Here is a 20,474-nt window from a genome sequence, read left to right as displayed (position 1 = left end):
CGACAATTATTATAACTTCGTTAGCCTATCAAAGTTCAAGATAAGTGCAATAATATGCAAACATAGTGAGGATGCATGAGCAATAATGTGGGAGTGAGAACCAAACACTGGCCGTCGATTGATAAAAATAAATAAAAAATATCTCTATCTATCTTTCTATGAATCTATCTATTGTATCTACGTGTGTATGTATATGTATATATACGTCGATAGACAGAGAGAAATAGATATAGACAGATATAGATAAAGATAGATATAGATAGATAAAACAATAAGAACGATGATGACTGCCGCAAAAATGAGTGTTGAACAAACCTCAGCCTGCGCAATTTGCAATTCAGCCACGCAAAGCTTTAGAGGTGTGAAGTGCAACGGGCACAAGGAAAGATGCAACTGGTCTTTTATTTTTTTGCAGCTTTGACAAAAGAAGAACAAGAGAAGAGCAGGAAAAAAAAATATCAGCAAAAGTTACGCGCTTGGTGGCTTTATCACTTGCAAATGGTCGCTCTTTGCAGAGGATGAAGAATACGTGTGGACATTAAGAATGTTAATAAAATGTATGCCACGCCATCTGTGTTGAGACTTCGTCGAACATTGTCTTTTCAACTTTAACACTGGGGATTTGTTTTCATTATCAACACATCAGAATGTTAAAAATGAAAATTGTGCCTTTATAGTTTTTGGACGACATCTTCACTGACAATAACAACCAACCAAGAGATGGATGACAAAATTGACTTCAACACTTGGACGACACGTATCTGGGATATTAGCATGTCAGGATACCAGCGCTTCAACTTGACATGTTTTACACTCTACATGCGTGTTGCCTCAAACGCCTGGCTTCTTTGTTTTTCAGCCTTTTACGCGCGTGCGTGTGCGTGTATGAGCAGGCTATATCACTTTAGCCACAGCCACACTGCGTATCCGATCCCTGATATTTAGCCGCGTCTTCTGTCACAGCCACTGAAGACCTCTCAGGGTAATTGACTGACTGTTTGATCCCCCACGTCTCCACAGCTATACGGCGATTTGCCACTTGCAAGCATTTCCTCACGCATGGCGCCCCACACACACACACACACACACACACACACGCGCACACTCGCTCTGTACCCTCCTCTCCCTAACAAACGCACACAGTTGTTATCGTTTTTGTGCAGCGGGGAAAGGGAACAAGAGAGGAGGAGAGCTGTTAAAAAGGAAACACAGAAACTCCTCCATAGCTATGGGCCATGCTTTCTTCCCCGCGCGGCAAAACGCTGCATGCTGTTACAAATGGTAATCTGCTCTGATTGTCACCAATTTCAAAACAAACGCTAGGTGACTGAAAAGCCAAAGTGACGCCCCGAGTGACACTCCGACAGAAAGCCTGAATCAAAGCCTGCCGACTATAATTAGCTTCCATCTGGGCGACATTATTTAAAGTTGCAACAGTTAATTGCTTGTGTACAAATGGCCCATTTTATTTGAATCACTCTTTATTTTTTTTTCCCAGTGATTCGTAATTACACTGATGCAAAGAGGGGCCATATCTCCGTAAAACACTAATTTCGAGGACTTTGGGATGCGGGGAAATGTCACGTGGTGAGCTTCTTCATAAGGTGAATTACATTTCTTGAAACAATTAATAAACCGCCTCGACATGCGGGTTAAGCATTTCATGAAGTCCAATTTAAACAAAGGAGTTGGCAAATGATTTAATCGCAGCAAGAGTAGAAATGACCAAAAAGGGCAGATGATATTACAATATGCAGATTCAAAACATTCAAATTTCTCATTTCCTTTCCGATCGAAATGGAGCACAAACAATGCGTTTTTTAAAATCAATTTCCTCACGACGGTAACCTAAGCTTTTGTTTTATCTCAGTGTGGGGGGCGGGCGGCGCATTATGGAGCGGGCCCTCGCTGGATGTAACCTTAGCTGGGCCGCTGTTTGTGGAAACTATCTGTTGCATTGATGAGCGTTGGGGAATCGCTATCTGGATCCTGGTTGTCAGACGGTCGGATTTCCGCCGCTGACGCGCTCTGATATTAAACGATCTTCCGTGGTGTATGTGCGGTGAAGGCGTGCAGTGCCATTTTGCGTCCATTTTTTTTTTTTTTTGCTCGCAGACACACAGAAAGGTCAAGAATGTCGTTTGGCCCCCGTGAGGCCGTGGGCCATGTTGCCACCGGAGATGAGGTCAAAGGGAGCCCGGCCGGGCAGGTGACAGCTGCTCAGTCGCACCGCCGCAGAAACTCGGTGGTCTCGGAGAAAACACGCAAACCTTGTCTTCACTCCAAAAGCTAATTAAATCCAAAGATCACAATTTCCACTCAGGGTGAAGACATCCACAACTGACACGCTCTTCATCGGGGGTTTGTTTACACCACACCCGGTATGCATCTCATTAAAAAAAAAAAAAAAAATCAACATAGCGCTAAGGTTCAACACTTTTACAATAACAAGATAGATAGAAAAACCAAGTAGACATCTATCAAAACAGAGCTTAGGGCTCCTTCCTCTTGAATGCAAATCATTTTTAATGCGAGTCAGTTAAGTGGGGTCTGCGTTTCCCCTTCGTACCGCTTTTAATTACTTGTCTTATTATTGGGTGCTGTTGTTTGACAAAAACAAGGCAGAACTCATTAAATGCCTCGAGATGAGGAACCCGAATCGCTCGCTACAGGGGACACGCTTGGAATTTAAAAAATAAATAAACTGGAGGGACAAACAGTGAGAGAAAGCAGAATGACAAGCGGTATATTCAATTTCCAGGAGAAAGAAGTACAACTCAGTCAAATAACAAAAGTAGCCAAGTTAAAACATTAAAGGAGGTAGAAAGTTGTCACGTTGAGCTCAAAGCGACAGAGTAATCGCTCCGTGCGCAACAAACTGGGGATAAGTGGATCACCTAAATAGCAGACACAGAAAGTAACTTTGTGACAAAAATGATATTTATTACAACACAAAACCCCCCCGTCTAAACGGATAACAGAAAATGCTGGTCAAAAAGAGAACCCGGAAATAATTATAACGAGGCAACAGAAAACGCTTGCGAAAAAACGTCAAGGAGAAAGTTTAGGCAAAATACTATAATTCCACACGAGAGGATGTCTAGGAACGCAACAATTATCAATAGTCTTTAAGGCAGTGTTTAACCGAGAAGGAATAGGCAATAGCAATGGCACGGCGTGGAATACTCCGGCAGTGAGTCAACTGCCGGAGCTCCTAAATATAGCAGGTGCAATCACCGATAAATGGGAGGCAGGTGTGCAGGCGGCAAGCGAGAACACCTGCCCCCTGCTGTCAAATACGGAACATGACAAAAGTAATCCACAAAGAAGCGCAGCGGTGTTCTTTCTTTGCGCCCCCCCACCCCACCTCACCTAGCCTTCCGTCATTGACTCCTGCCACCCAGACACTGAGTGCTTTTTTTTTTTAATTGACGTGAATAAGTGGCCCTGGCTTTCAAAAAGGACCCTCACTTTTCGAGACTTGCAGCAGACGAGTTACAAGATAACCTCAACCCAAGGACAGCACGGGCTATTCCATAGCAGTGCCAAACCCTGCCCTCTTCTGTTCGCTGGAAAACGAAAGGCCACACACGGTCTGGCCTTGACAGCATCGCTCTGTGTCTTTATTCGGCGCCGTGCAGATGGGACGAGATGCTTCAAAGCAAAAGGGAGAAAGCGCTCTCAAGTCACATTTAATGGGTGGCACTTCATGGTGACGTCATCCTTCAGAATAACAAAGTAATTGCGTAGTACAAATTGAAATGCGCTAGGCGGCACGGTGGTCAAGTGGTTAGCAGATCTGTCTCTCAACTCTAGAGGTCGGGGATCAAATCTCAGCATCGGCCCTCCTGTTCTCCCTTGTGTGGGGTTTTATCCAAGCGCTCGAGCTTCCTCCGGCATTCCAAAAACATTCTCAATAGTCATCCTTATATGCATTTTCCTGGCAGGGATTTACAGTACTTTCAAGTATAAATTTGTGACATGCAATGAGGAGCTTGAAAATTATTAATATTGGACTCTAGTGATTGAAAACAACTAACAATCATCAAGTGGTAACAATTCACTAATAAGAAACAATTCTCATTCGCACGAGATCTGATTTGCATTCAACACAGGCAAATATAATGATAAAAGTTGACTAGCTGAAAAGACTCAGTGCAAGTGTACGCAGGAAGCAGGACTGTTTACAACACAAAAATAATAGAAGTTAGAATGTGCGCTGAGCAGATAAGGGACAAAGTATAAATGTGTAACAACTTGGGAAAACAGGATTTACGTGTGTGTATATGTGTGTGTGTGTGTGTGTGTGTGTGAGAGAGAGAGAGAGACGTCATGGCCAAACAGGTATTTATGTCAGTTTTATGACGGGGGCAGGACTACAGGAAGTGCAACTGAGACATTTTCAAAACAGGAAGGAGGGCTATGTGACACACCTAGAATAATACAATATTATTACGTGCGACAATTTGATAAAACGGGAGTTAGGAATGTATCATATGAGTGTGTGTGGAAGTATTTTTGGGTGATGACAAAGACGAAAATGTAGATCTTTTTTTAGCGAGGTAGTCTATCTACCGGTATCTATCTATCTATCTATCTATCTATCTATCTATCTATCTATCTATCTATCTATCTATCTATCTATCTATCTATCTATCTATCTATCTATCTATCTATCTATCTATCTATCTATCTATCTATCTATCTATCTATCTATCTATCTATCTATCTATCTATCTATCTATCGAGATGGCTAGCTAGCTAGCTAGCTAGCTACCTTATCTATCTAGACACATGTATTAAATGACCTAACAAAAATTGTGGATATAAAGTAACCCTAAAAGTAAAACGGGATAGAGGTAAAAGTTACTAGTACTTTATTTAGTGAAATTAAAACGGACATCTTATTTATGTGAAGCAGCAGAGCTAACGACTCATGCTGCAGTGAAACTGTAATTAACATCAGCACGGTCAACATTGCACAGGTCTCCTCGCATGTCCAGGCGCCTTGTTCCAATTGTACCACAACTGGTCGGGACTTAAATAGCAAGTACTCCTGAGCTGCTAGCTCGCCTGACATCTTTTGTTTTTGGCCTAGTGAGATACAATGAAGAACTTCTGTTCCTATGACTGATATAAGAGGTCCTGTATTAGCATCCACGTGCATGTGTACTTAAATCTGAAAAAGTGCATCGGCACAAACGCATCCGTTTAGCGCGACGCACATTTTTGGTGAAGCCTGGGCACAGATCACAACACGGAACCTTGTCAAAGAGTGGACTGAACATGTGCACATTCAAATATAGAAGGATAAAAAAAAATCAGCTGTAACGCTGGCTGCACCACTTCACAATGCAGTGAAGTCCTTCCTCGCACAACCTCAGTTCCACTTCAACACAATGAGGTCTGAAACACACCCTCCCACACACACACACACACACACACACTCCTTGCCACCTAAAGGACAATGCCAAGCAAGGAGAAACACACACACTTGCACACAAATATGCATCCTTCCACAATTTGAGACAGGCACACACCATTGAGTGACAAAAGATGTCATGGAGGAGGGGAGGGCTATGAGAGGCCCTCCCCTGCACCTGTAAGAAAGACAGGCTGCATTCAGCATCGATGCTCACTGAATAGACAGCCTTGAGAGTGAGAACCCCGCCATCCCAGTGCGCGCACCGCCATGGTGATCACGCACACCTTGCTTCGAGCCCTCCTTCAATAACCAGGTTATGGAAGTTCAATACACCAATGCCAAAAAACATTGTCCACTGCAAGGTAATATTTCATACCTGAAGGTCTCAGACTCTGAGAACATGCAATAGTTTTTGAATTTGCTTTTTTTCTCCATTTAAAAAAAAAAGACCATATTAATCTCCAACCTTGGGCTGTAAACGCATCACCCTGCACTCACGTACAGATTGGTGGCGATGAAAGGCAGATTCAGGTCCTCGCACAAAAGGCAGTCACGACCAGGACTTCGATCTTGATCACACACTTTATGTCAACGCTCTTTGTACAGTGTACCAATGACACTTCACTTGTGTCAGTGATGACACTAGACTTTGGAATTTAAAGTGAAGAAATAAACTCCCTTCACAGTGAGGCTGCTTGCTTATTAACACGTCTGCACTCATGAACAGGTATTTGTGTACCAAAGGAGATTCAGTCAAATGATTTCCCAGTCACTAACAATCAAGTATCCCATTTCCTTATAAATATGCATGCCAAATATCAATACATCGGATACTGGGTATTAACTACAATGAAAGAAAAGCCCCTTCTTGTGTGAAGGCTGTAAGTATGTATGTACGTTGCGGAACATGATTTTTAAATGCACTCCAAAAACAAAAACAAAAAAAAACCAAAAACGTCTTTGTCGACTGAAATAAACATCCTGGCCACTATTTAAGGAAATGCGCATTGTAATGCATTTGACAATATGATGATGATTCTTGTGTCTGTAGTTTGAATTGCAGTAGACTTGAGGTGTGTTAAATATTAGAAAACCTTCATAATCGCTCAGTACAGTAATTACGGACAAGAAGAAGAGTCAGAGAAAGTCCTAAGTCCAACTGAGCACTTTTACATGCTACTAAATAGAGAGGTGTCTCCAATCTTTTGCTGTCACATCATTGCAAAGTTCGGTTAGACCGTCTACGGGGTTTGAATATACGGTATATGCTGGCAATGAGCTGTGTTGTTAAAATAGACAATGTGTAATTCTCGTGTGTCACTTTTACAGTAAACTTCAAGTGGGAGAGACAAACAAAGTGCTTGAAGTAAGCATCCTTGGCCCCATTTGGAAACCTGTGCAATAAAGATGTGATGGAATACTTTTCGGTCTCAGGGTAAGTTTAAGTGGGTTTAGAGCAGGGGTGCCCATTAGGTAGATCCTGATCTACCGGTAGATCTAAGACAGGTCCCAAGTAGATCCGAGGAGTGTCGAGAAGAAAAAAAACAAACCATTTGTGTGTCTTTGTACATGTTAGTAATATATTTTTTGTGTTAATATACACTGCACACTAATCAGTCTCACTTTCACTAAAAAAAATATTTAAAAAATAAAATAAAGCAGGTACATCTTAAATTTGTGTGTGTGTGTGTGCGTGCGCGCGCCGGTAAGGGTAGATCCCGTGAGGTTAGTTGATCAAAAAGTAGATCTTCGATCCATAAAGTTTGGGCACCCCTGGTTGAGAGCATGAAAAAAAAGGTACAAGTAGAAAAAACACTTTTTTTTAAATGGTCGTTATATTGTCATTCTGCAATGTATCCCCTACAACACAGGTGTCAAACTTAAGGCCCAGGGACCGGATAGGGCCCGCCACATCATTTTATGTGGCCCGCGAAAGTGAATCAAACGTCAAATTCCACGACGCTTGCTAAAATCTGTACTAAAATTTCAAATTCTCATATGTAATAAATACGAGAGCATTTTCTTGTGACCACACCCTTCATTACAGTAAATGAAACAATATTTGAATAAACCATGAATCTTGACTTCTTTATACGGTTTCACAGTCATTACGGCCCTTCGGGGGTAACTACAATGTGGCCCGTGACAAAATAACGTTTGACAAACCTGCCCTACAATTATGAATGCACTGTATTATCTTTGAAGCGGTACAAATGCCGGTGAGTATCTACTGTACACAGATGAACGTGTCTGAGGCAAAATAGGAACGCGTGGGCACCGAAACAACCATGTGAATGTCACACACTTTTCACTGCAATACACCTAAAATTGGAATAGGCCCGCAGAGCACCACATGAGCCTCGAGTGGCTTTTTGTCTCCAATGGGCACCCACACCTACACCTGCTATTCACATTTTGAGCTACTTGTCACACGACCTTGTGATCCAGAGAGGGGAAGGTTGCGCGTACGCCTGACAGTGTGTGTCTTTGCGTGCGTTTATGTGCCAGAAGAACAACGGCCCGGGAAATCGGAGATGAAGTAGGGAGAAGAGGAGAGAGGTCAGGTGGAGGAGGAGCAGGGCAGGGGTGGAGATAGCAGGGAGTGGGTGTTGAGGGCGGGACAGGTCTGAAATAGATCACTTAAGGGAACAAAGTGTAATTAATGGGTCGCCATAGATAAGAGGGCTCTGGCCCTATCGGGGGAATGTGCTAATGGAGTTGACACACACTCAACAAGATCAGTGGACGACTACTATTTATTGTGTGCGTGCATGTGCGCGTGTGTGTGAGAGAGAAACAGAGAGAGAAAGACTGAGTGAACGTGGGTTGTGTGCTTTCAGGAGACACAAAAGATGAAAAGTGGGAGGACAAGACCGCTAAGGTGACAGGTTAACACCGTTTCCTCGGTGACGAAGATCTGCCCTCGCTATAATCAGAAAAAAACCCAGAAGGAAATACACACACACACACACACGCACACACACATACTTTTTGTTTTGTCCTACTTCATTCAATCATACAATGCAAACATCGACGGCAGTCAGTTCACCCCCCCCCCCCCCAAAAAAAAACCCTCACGTAAATCCAGAGCGTCAAATCAAAACATGAGCGATGTTATTAGTGTTGGCGGGCCGGAGCGCCTTCGGTGGCGGGGATGTGCTTGTTTATGGAGTGATGGAGTGGGAGGAAGTCGCATGCTGGAGAGCAGGTCAGACCCCAAGTGCGGCAAAGAGAAGCAAATTGACACAAACCTCCCCTCCAACTTCCTGTCTGCGTGTGTCCCTGCGTCAGGGGAACCCGGCTGGAGCCAAGCAGCCTGCCCCAAGATATGTTTGTGTGTGTGTGTGTGTGTGTGTGCGCGCGGTGGGTAAATCTCTATCGAGACTGGCCCAGGAGGTTGAGGGAAGCTTTGCTGGCGCCCACGTGCCTTGCAACAGTGAGATGGTCTGTGATGGACAAGGCAAGACAAGGAGGATTTCCCTTGTTTGTCTGAGAGAAGGAGCAGTGATGTCACACACACACACACACACACACACACACACGGATGCACGTATGCACATGCACACGTACACACAACTGTCTCCCATGTTGTGCGTGTGTGAGCCATGAGGAGAGAGGTCAGACGTCGGACCGGTTTTGTGTTTGTGTGCGGGAGGGAGCTTTTGCGTGTTATGTGTGCGTTTGTGTGTGTTCAGGGTCACCCCCCCCGGGCCATGTTCTTCAGTCGGCTTTAGCCAGTTAAACCAAGGCTACATTCAAGCACTGCATGACTGAATCATGGAGAGCCCGTGGACCAAACCTCAGGTCTGTTTACACGAGGCGGCGTTCAGTTTCAGTTAAAAAAAAAAAAAAAAAAAAATGACTACTGACTGACTTGGCGTGCATATTGTGCAAAGGGATATGTTTGTTCATGTACGGAAACTCCTAATTGAATCAGTCACAAGTTTGCTCTTCGTGAAGAGGAACTCGAATTTTCCGCCAGCCTTTTTGGAGGAGTCTGCAAAAAAGTCAAGCTACTGCAAGAATCTTAAAAAGCACAAGGGCGTAAACGCTCGACGCTAGAGCTCTTGTGCATGTCGTGATAAGTGTTGCGCGTGTGATGTAGCATCGGGTGGGGGGGGGGTGTGGGGTTAAACGGAGGGGGACTCATTTCCAAACTGTCAGGACAAGGGGAGAACAGCCTCAAAGACTCGGTGACGGACAGACGACTGCTCCCAGCATATCTCTACTTTGTCCTTGGACTGTCTGCCTCGCACTGGAGGAGGCGAGCGCGATGGGAGCCAGCAAGCGGGAACAAGAGAGAGGCAAGTTGCGGGCGAGGACGACAGAGAGGGAAAGGACAGGCAGAGAGAAGAGAGGCGCCCCCTCAATGACATCGAAAGAGATAACTCGCTCGCTCTCTCCAGAGCCTCTTTTTCTCTCACTATCACTTTCCCAGACAGGACTCCCTTCCACATAAGGCCTCGAGGGTGACCGTTTTAACTTGGCGTACGTGCGTCTCTATGAATGAATGGCAGAGGTGTGTGCGGGGGATACGCTGCGTGTGAAGGTGAAAAAGGCAAAAATGTATGAATCTCCAATGAAATGATTCAAATCGGGGCTTACAGTAAAATAAGTCTGTTCGTGAACTAAAAAAAGAAAAAAAAAACAACCTTTAAAACAGGGCGGCCAGGTAGTCCAGTGGTTAGCACGTCGGCTTCACAGTGCAGAGGTACCGGGTTCGATTCCAGCTCCGGCCTCCCTGTGTGGAGTTTGCATGTTCTCCCCGGGCCTGCGTGGGTTTTCTCCGGGTGCTCCGGTTTCCCCCCCACATTCCAAAAACATGCATGGCAGGCTGATTGAACACTCTAAATTGTCCCTAGGTGTGAGTGTGAGTGCGAATGGTTGTTTGTCTCTGTGTGCCCTGCGATTGGCTGGCAACCGATTCAGTCCCCCGCCTACTGCCCGGAGACAGCTGGGATAGGCTCCAGCACCCCCCGCGACCCTAGTGAGGATCAAGCGGTTAGGAATCTGAATGAATGAATGAATGAACCTTTAAAACAAAGTGAACACCGGTGTCATTACGTATTGCATGACAAAGCAACAGTTGGTTCCAATGACATACAAGTGGACTGCAATGAAAGTGAACACAACGCAAAAAAAACAACAAAAAAAACCCCAAAAACATTCTATTTACGGAGACAATCTCATTAACGCAGCACAAAAGGAGACGCGCTCTGGTTGGAACCAAACCAAAGGTGCGCCGTAAGTGAGCGAAAGGCAGAGAGAATATTGAATTGGAGCAGAAATATCGGTTAAAAGGCCCTCGGTTGCAGTTCACAAAGAGATGAAGACACAAGTTTGTTTGAAACGTCGTTGCGCTATAGCTGTGAAGGAACCGAATGCCGTTTTTTTTTTTGTCGTCATTTTGCTGGGAATGTGCACCCATGCGACGGCTGGCGAAATGATGCAAACAACAGCTGGCCTGTCTCTTGATTGAAAGTTAACTTGTGCAAAACAAGCCATTTGGTCCACCGGAGGGTCAAAACAACGTTGAAAACGGCGGAGGCAAACAGCAGGCAAAGGCATCGTCCTCTGATGCTGCCGCTCTGGTTGAAATTGCTCGCCTTTGTAGGCCCAGACGACTGTGGGGAAGAGTTAACCTTTTGATAAGCTCCTTCAAGCCCCGGCTGTTTTGCTTTTTTTTTTTCCCCTATCAAAATACGTGAGTCAGAAAAAGAATACGTATCTCCTTTTAGTGCATGGCCAGGGGAGGGTTTGCAGCCCCCGTCTGGTCAAGAGGAAAGAAAGCTGGCGAGAAGACGTCAGACACGCTGAGCTATGCTAATATAATAAACTTGAAAATATGAACTCAACTTTATCGAGTGAGCACTGAAACAACAACCACGGCTGTAACAAAGTGCCGCTGTACATACGATGGAAAATCAAACATAAACTACTACGAGCACCACAACCACTATTCAACATCATAAAATTTCAATAAATATACTGTATATTTTCTGTATTTCTATACAACATACACTTTATGTTGGTATTGGGCATAAAGGAGCTCCTTAGTTTTTTTTGGGAGGGGGTGTGGGGGATAGGTTCGGAGTCAACTTGCGTTAAGTTGCTGGTTGATGAAAGAGGATCATGACTCAAGTTTTCAATGATTGGATGATGGGATGCTAAAATTGTAAACATGCGACCAGAGGTGCGCATGACGCATTGGCTGCAAGCTGAAGTTTGAATGCAAACAACCTGCGGCAGTTTTTCTAATCACCGTTACTTCATTTGTCGGAGAGTAACTAATATTATATTGAAGGAACGGTTCAAAACCCTCCCACTTTGCCTTCTCTCTGACTTTACTTCATCAGTGGGTCCGGCAGGCTTTGTCATATTGGGATGTAGCATTGAGGTCCAATTACATTCTCTGCTTAATAAAATAAAAAAAAAACATCTGTACACACCATAGCACAGAAACATCAACACAAAAAAAAACAAAAACAAAAAAAAAACATATCATCCACAACACCACCGCATAAAACCATTATCTGACTGCATCAGTTGAAAACAAATACACAATGTGACCATGTAGCACGTCCCGATGATACAATAGTTCCAGCCACATTTGGACAGGACCAGAGTTACAAAGTTGAGGGAGGGGAGGTCAGCAGAAGGAGCGAGGTCACTCTCAATCGTGCACTATCGACTTGAGAGCAGAGAAACACTTCAGAGAGGTCAGTAGCAAATAGAATCAACTGATCAATACTCTCACACTTGTCAGGAAGGATGAAGGGGGACAGAGGAGGGCAAGGTAACTCGCGGAGGGAGAAGATTGATCAAATCGGTTCAGGTTGACACTGGGACATTCTTCTCTCATCAAGAGAACATTTCAATCGAAAAACTGTGAGGAGGGGGGCAGCTCGAGGGGCTTGACAACATAAGGTAGCAGGTGGGTAGAACACAAGGAGTGCTCCAAAACCAACCCCCCCTTCCACCTATGCAGCGCAATGTCCACCCATGTCACTTGCATACAATCGTATTAAAAGATACAAATGGAGAACAAGAGAAGGAAATGACATTTTTCAAATCAGCACGACTCCTCCGGTAAGAAGAAAGATCAAATAGGTCTTAATTAATAGAATGACAGCGTGGTTGTCACTGAAATAGCAGTGTGGTGATTGTTGTATTAGCTGGCTAATTAGCATTGCAATCAACTGTTAAGCAATCAGTCAGTAAAGCCCATCAAGACAGTGTATCAACGCTTTTGTGGCGACTTTCTTTTTTTTTTTTTTTTGGCAGCATTTGCCGTGCAAGCACGAAAAGAGTTCGCAAAGTTGGACTCCGGACCGGCGAGGCAGTTAGCTTAGCTTAGTGCTAGCTGGTACAACAGAACATGGTTGGATTTACAGCTTTCTTAAAAGCAGAAAAACACCCTGACTTCTGCCATTTTGTAAGTGTATGGTCAGGAATCCTGGAGGTTAAAGTTATCTGAAGTTATTTCAGAGGAAAACCTTTCTGTAGGTTGACGCAGATGCGCGTGGGCCGAATATCTACACTCCAATATGTTTTCCAAAAAGTGGATATGAGAATTGGTAAAGCGCTTTGGACAGCATATGGTGAAGAAAAAGTGCTATATACTGTAAGTGTACTCCATTTTCCATTTTGATCAAATTGTGGACTGTGGGGACTTTTTAGGACTATTTTGGACTCTGCACTTGGTGGTTGAATGGTCAACAAATATGTGAAGGCCGATTTGGCCTCTTACTCCAAACTTGGATGGATGAAAAATTGGATGGATTGTTAGGTAGCTAATTAGCCAGCTAGCTAGATAGCTAGATAGACAGAAACAATGTAGTAGTTGACTCATTGACGACTCAACTTTACTACTCATTTTCTACTGCCCAGGGTTCCAGGTGCTAAAGGACGGTGGTTGTTCGGCGGGGTACACCCTCTGAGTCAATCACAAGTCCTGATGTTCAGCTCTGCTTAATAACAACTTTAGTTAGAGTATTTCTTTTGTTGCATGAGCATGCCGGTACCACCTACAGCTTCCTGTAGGACTTCCAAACTTTTTATCTGTGGGGGTGAAAAAAAATATATTTTTTTTCTTTCTTTATCTCCTTAGCCCATGTCTTACCCCGAAAGTTTTGTGGAATAGAACAATTCTGCTCCTTTAGATAGAAGCTGAAAACACAGCACCCTCCCACGGAGGTAATACATTTGGTAGCTGAAAGCATCAAAACACATTCAAACTTTTTATTCATATTTAATAACTACGGTCGCTTATTGAATTGCACTGTAAACTCTCAGCCAGGCTTACGCTTACAGCGAGAGATCAATTCTTCTTGTCAAAGATGCTTTCTCCTTTGCTCCTGGGTTTGCGTCTTCCTTCCAGCAGCTTTCTCCTTACGTATTCTCTGCCACATACTCTCAGCTTCTTCCTCCGCTATCTGCAATCCATTCGCACGGGCCACATACGGTCGAGTTTGTACTAGCACAAAATTCCCACTGTCTCTCCCGGGGAGCGAACTGCGTTTTTCTCTGCTTTGCTCGTCGCTCCCTTTTCTCTTGTACATATGCCGGCAAAGCCGCCTCTTGCTGCATGCGGCAAGAGAAAGTGCTGCATTTCAAACTGTCTCACAAGGGAATCCATAGTATGATGTTACAATCCACTCACATCCACAGGATGCTCTCTGCAACTTTCCTCTCTCTCTATCTCTCTCGCTGACTGCATTTTTTTTCTCTTTTCGGCATGCCTTTATGTTTTGTTCTCTCTCTTGACGTTACCCTAGCTTTTCACATATACTTTTTGAAACAGATTATCCCATTGTTACCCCTATGACACTTTTCACCTCATAAACTCTCTTACCCTTTCCTCTGTCATTCTACCGCAACACACTTTCTCAACCTTCTTGTTTTCTTTCCCGGTTCCATATCACATTAAAATAAAAAATAAAAACACCCATTCAACTTGACTAATAGCTAGCTGCTAATTGCTAACTGCTAATCGCTAGCTACTAATCGCTATGCTAGTGACACTTGTCAAAGGAATTGTTTGATTGATTTGGGTTAAAGTACTTTTGTAACCATGACTTAAAAAAATGTTACATGACGTACATAAGAAATGTGAGTTTTATTATTATTCTTTGTGCAGTGTCATTAAAAGATAAGACATAGTCAAAATGTTATTGGAAGCATTGACAGATTAAATGATGACTGAAAGTTGGACTGCATTATATTTTCAAGATTGGAAAATTGGTTGTTGATATTGAAGATTCCACTGGACATGATTACAGAACATTATGAGATGTGTATATATTTCAACGTTCTCCAAACAATTTTCAAATCAACAGTTTCGATTATTGCCCATTAATTTTCCTAAAAAAATCCCATTTGAAACACAATTTGCTCATCCGGGCTAAATTGTGAGGGCCTTTGATATACTTTAACAATTAACGGCAGAGCGGTGATTGGAAATGAAATGTCAGTATCGCGTCATATCAGGGAAAAAAAAAGCTTCCTTTTAAACTCATGAGTAGTTAACACATTAAATCAACTTTCAAACACGTGTTTGAAGGTTGAGGCAGCGATTCTATTGATAGAAATGACAAAGTGAAAAGATACGGTTGTGTGAGATTCCGTTGACCTGCCGTCTATGGACAAGGTCTCCAGTTAATTATGTTTCCAACTCCCTGGCTATTATATTTCCAGTTCTCCTTGGAGATTAACATGGAAGCCTCGAAATCCGGCACACAATTTCCATTTCATTCATCAGGATTTCCTCTCTGTTTTCAAAAAGCTTCATATCAACTGTGTATGTTTGCGTGTGCAAATGCATGCGCATGCTTCATCCTTTTGTAATTTGTCTGTCCTGTGGCGACAGATAAAGGAGAGATGGAGATGGCGCGCTCTTTTCACATTCTGGTCAGTGTGTGTGTGTTAGAGTGAGCGATGTTCAACTTGAAAAAATGGGACAGCGTGTTTACTATCAGTTGGGGCTTTCATAACATTGAGGGCGACAACAAGGGTTAATGGTGTTCTCCGTCAGAACCTGAAGCCAGTCTGATCCAAGAGTAGTCGCAGAGCGAAGAACGAGATGACAAGGTATCGCCATAAAAGCAGACCCGGGAACACAATCCCACAGTGCAAATGCCTGCTGCGTGCATACATACACTGACATGCACCTAGATGAGACGATTTGTAGGGTATGTTTTTTGTTTTTGGGTGCAACCTGAACCCGTCTGTGCCCGAAAGCCATTTCTAAACAGGTGTTACGACGCATACACATGCACACACACAAAGCAAGAACAACTGGAAACATGAGTCGGCCTGTGCAGCACTGTCAGACTCAGAGGAGCTGTCACACACTGTCGGATAAAAGTGACCTTTATGTTAGGGGCACACACCTGTGGCATGGAAGAACCCACACCTCGTTTCCTACCACATTTGTGTGGGGGACCCTCATAAAAACTCTGTGACAAAGGTGTGGGTCTTCCCTTGCCACTTAAAATGGCTCACCGATAAAATGGGTGATAATAACATTTCTAAAATCCACCTAAACAAAATGACAGAAGGTTCTGGAAGAGTAAGGGGCAGTGCTACAGTGTTAGACTGGGAAACCCCATGCTCGAGTTTCAACATAACTAATGCTAACTAGCCGCATGGCTGACTTGCTCGGTCCAGGCTGGCGGCTACGGCTTTGGTGAGGCTAGCTATGCCCCTGTGGCCTTGTAAGGACTTATAGTGAGCAGATTTCCACTTCGCGCTGCACCGAACAATCATCAAACCACTTGGTGTGTTCTGGGGTTCTCTGTTCAGTTGCTACTTTCGAGTGTGTTTCAAGTGCGTGGAGGATTGAAGGGAACACGGTCTGGCCACAATTTCCGACAAGGTATAAATATCCAATGCAACGCAATGAATGCTTTTGATCTGGTTGATGTAGAAACAGACAGCAACAATTTCACATGAGAAATGAGAAGGAACAGCCCAACGGGTGTACTTGAGTCAACATTTTTCCCCCTATTAATTACACTGCAATAAATTTAACATGAAATCCCCTCGAAACTTTGTGGGAACCGAGTTCTTAATGATGGCAACGAACAAAGTTAAGGCAAAGACTTCAGCATTTGTCCTGACAGTGATAAGCATGTTGGCTACCAGCCAAAATCTACTAAAAATGTTTTGTGTAACTCATTTGATTGGTAACTGTCTACCTTTCAGACACGTGCGCATGCACCGTTTTACAACTCCTTCATTTATTTTGGCAACAGTGGAGTCCAAAGAGTCCGGTGGAAAAAATGGACATAAACCAAGAGAGTGTGTATCACACACAGACGCAAAAAGTCAAGCGACAATGCAGCCTTAAAATGACGATACGACAAATGCTGGCATGGCTAGGATTGTTCAGGTGAAAGGATCATGTCGGGCTTTGGGCATGTGGGTCCTGTCCTGCCCTCGACCTGAGAATTCTGGCGCACCCTACCCTGCAGCTGGCTAAATAAAGAGCCCCAAGGTTCGCCTGGACGGGGCGGCAGGAGAAACAGACACAGAGTCGGCATTACCCAGTTAATCTCATTAGGGAGGCGGCCCTGCCAAGCTACCGGGGGTCAGCCAGAGTACCACGTCACTCAATGCACCTTTGGCACTCCCCGTAACCCGCAGGCAGGTTTGGGCCGAGACTTATGGTCGACTACAGTGAAGGGTGTTGGGTGAGGAGGGGTGTGAGGTTGAAAGTAAAAGCTGGGTGTCAGGCGCTAAGGTTACTGGAGGCTATGAGCGGTGACTGTACGAAAAGGATCAAGTTGGCCTTGAGATGTGGAATCGTTTAACGAGCTGCTGCAGAGCTAACTTTTTCCACTTTTGTCAATCCAAAGTTTACATTTTGACAAATGATCCAATTCCTCAAGATTTGTGCGGGAGGAAATTATGCTCCGTGCAATAAAAAAAACAAACAGCAGAAACAAATCAATTCCGGGAACGCACCATATGGCTCCGTTTTTTTTTCTTTTTCATTTTTTGCTGTACGCTATAAGCGATAACATGTTCATACTTAAGATGACCTGGTAAACACTGAAAATGAAGTTACACTTTGTCAAAGTGGCCGAGGGCTCATTTACACAGCGGGATACTGAGTCGTCTTATTTAAAAGCTTGATCAAGCGAACCTTACAGTTACCTTCATTTTAATACTCCGCAGTCGAAGAGTGGGAGTGCCCTTTTTCTTCTCAGTGGGGGGTGTGACAAAGTAGAGGAAGAGACATTGATGTGTTGATAATGAGTGTCTCTACTACATAGAGGATTCAACCGGATTCATTGGCCATGTAGAACTAACATCCATCCATTTTCTAAGCTGCTTTTCCTCAACAAGGGTCGCGGGCGTGCTGCAGCCTAACCCAGCTCTCCTCGGGTAGTAGGCGGGGGCCACCTCGAAATGGTTGCCAGCCAATCACAGGGAGAACACATCATCCCTTTTCCGCATCATATATATTTGATCTCGTTTTGCTGTCCATTTTTATTTTCACAACTCTTGGGATTGACTGCATTTAGTTTTGACATTGACTTTAGCATTAGCACTGGTGATGTTTTTGAAACAAAGCATGCCTTGCATTTCAAGATGCAATGGGTGTCGTGGTTTTTGTTGTGTGTTTAGTTTGACAGTAAAGTCCAACTGGGGGTGTCATTCAAGAGCTTCGGTCACGCTCAGGGAGGGCAGAATCACATGATTTTAAGATCGCGATAAGCCAAAATTGAAATCATGATCAAATATAAATCAATGGCCCGACCCGCCATAATAACACCCAATCAAATCGTCAAGTCAAGTCAAGTCAACAGTATTTCTAGAGCACTTTCAAACAGCCATCGCTGCATACAAAGTGCTGTACATGGAGCGATTTAACATGCACAACAAACAGTAAGACAAATCGGTAATAATAATAATAATCGGTAGAAAGCACCAAGCAGTAAAATCAAGAACAAATCTAAGTCATGCTTATGCAACGCCAAAGAATACAAATCGTGACCTTTTCCTTTTTCTTCTGCCGCAGCCTCGACTCTTCCTTCAGTGTTGTGGCATCCAGAATATTTTTCGGGGTGAGAACAACAAAAAGACAACAGGAACATTCTTTCTTTCCGCGCCCATTTGTGGCTTGCTCCCCCGCTGCCTTGCTTGGCTGTCTCAGCCTCCATCCAACTGTATATAGACTAGAAACAAGTTCCCCCTGTGCTCAAAAGTGATCAATGTTTAATTTCTTCATTCACACTCTTTCCAAGTTGTGTCTGAAAGTGAAACGTGATGCTGTGAAACATAAGCCCCTGGGGAGGCTATGGGAAAAAATGTGAAGTGAGAGGATGATATCAAAAGGAAATACAGGTGAAGAGAGACCAAAATATAAGAAGGAACAGAGCAAGTGATGGAGAGAGCTTCGGAAATCCAAATCTTCATCTAACACGTCCCCGACGAAAAGCCATTCACGCCATCATTCATTCCATTCTTGGTACGCTCTGATATTTATTTTACAGTGACAGGATGATTGTTTTTGGTTGCTGCAAGCAAACAGCGTTGGCTATGTGGCTGCCTTCCAGGCTTGGGATGTGAAAACAGGCGGAAAATCTAACTGTTCCATTTCAAGGAATTTTGACCATTTTTTTTTAAACTGTTGCTAATGCGACTTAAATACCTTATTCCACAGCTGAGTGGGCTGGCACCTGTTACAAGCAACAGCTAGCCCATTACAGCTCGGTACAGTTCTGTCACTAATTTTCTGATTCAATTAGCATGCCTCAGAGCTTTCCGGGCTAGTGGTAAACTACTTCACAGTCTCTGATTAGTCGCTGCCCATCTGCGAACCGTTCAACACGCATGTTTGAGCGACAAATGTGACCGTGTTCCCAAATCATCACTGTCGTCGATGACACTTCTACTTTCACATCTGAGACCACCCGATAAATACGTGAAGAGTGACGAAAAAGCTGCCAAATTTGAAAGCCCAATCCAATTATTTTCCCCCCCAAATTCTGCCCAGACGTATTTGTCGCCTTGGGAGTATTTAAAAATGCAAATCCAGCACAGCAGTTTGACTTTATTCTGACTCTTAACCTTGCCCAAGGGACGAACCTCCAGTGCTGCATTCTAGACGAGGGGTCATAACCCGATGGCAACCAAACCAGATCAATGGCGTGATGTTTGAGTTGTCAGCCTGTGTTTACTGATGAAGAGAAGTACAAAAACACAAAGCAGTAAGTAAGGTCTCCTCACAAAATAAACAAGGTGCAGCGGAGAGCTCTAACAGTGAGAGAGAGCAGAATTGGTTAAATACGAGTTTATAGCGCAACTCCTAAAAAAAATCCCACCAGTCAGTCAGTTTGCGGCTATCACGGCTAGGGCAGGTTGTTCTGGATCCAGCACAATCCTCTCGTCTGTTCTCAAACTCGACCCCTATTGATAAATCTAAAACCAAGGTCAAATGAGTGTTTGCACAGCCTTCAGCCCAAATTACATCATCTTAACGCAGGTTTGTTGGGTGCAGTGCACTGACACGGCAGTGTAAAGAGCTGCCGCTGCCTTCGCCCTCATTGGCCGACCATTTACCTGAAATCATTTTTTTTTCTGGGAATATGTCCATCTTTCTGACATTAGACTTTTACCAACCTACGGTAACTCTGGGAAGCCAGATTACCCAAAACTGAATACCTGGGAGGTGGAGTTCTGTTGTGTTATTGTTCGTGGAACGACCCTTTCCCAAATCAATGGCTTGAAATATTACAACTCCGGTATTCATATGAACTCGCAGAAATATACTTTAACATCTGGCTATGAAATGGACAAACTGACATGACACACTTACCCTAAAGATAAGGTATAACCAGGATTAGCCAATATTTGATAGAGGACACAGAGCGCCAAATATAGAGTGTAAATTGAGCAAGCCCAAATGACCAAATGGAACCAGCAATTCGATGCTTATGCAGAACTACTTCCCAAAACAAAAACCTAGAGCACCGTACGAGGTAATGATTCTCCTCACGAGTCTCCACATAGAGAAGTAAAGCAAATTTTTACTGACTCC

At 43.8% G+C, this 20,474-nt stretch overlaps 1 protein-coding gene across 3 annotated transcripts in view; it reads right to left on the bottom strand.

The window, feature by feature from the left end:
- The window catches only part of fam172a (family with sequence similarity 172 member A), a 179,018-nt gene that overhangs the window by 25,565 nt on the left and 132,979 nt on the right, over nt 1–20,474 (bottom strand). The window lies entirely within an intron of this gene.

Source organism: Hippocampus zosterae, chromosome 6, assembly GCF_025434085.1.
Source record: "Hippocampus zosterae strain Florida chromosome 6, ASM2543408v3, whole genome shotgun sequence".
NCBI classification, from domain to species: Eukaryota; Metazoa; Chordata; class Actinopteri; order Syngnathiformes; family Syngnathidae; genus Hippocampus; species Hippocampus zosterae.
Note: the sequence above shows the minus strand (reverse complement) of the source record. Positions and strands in the feature narration are given on the sequence as shown.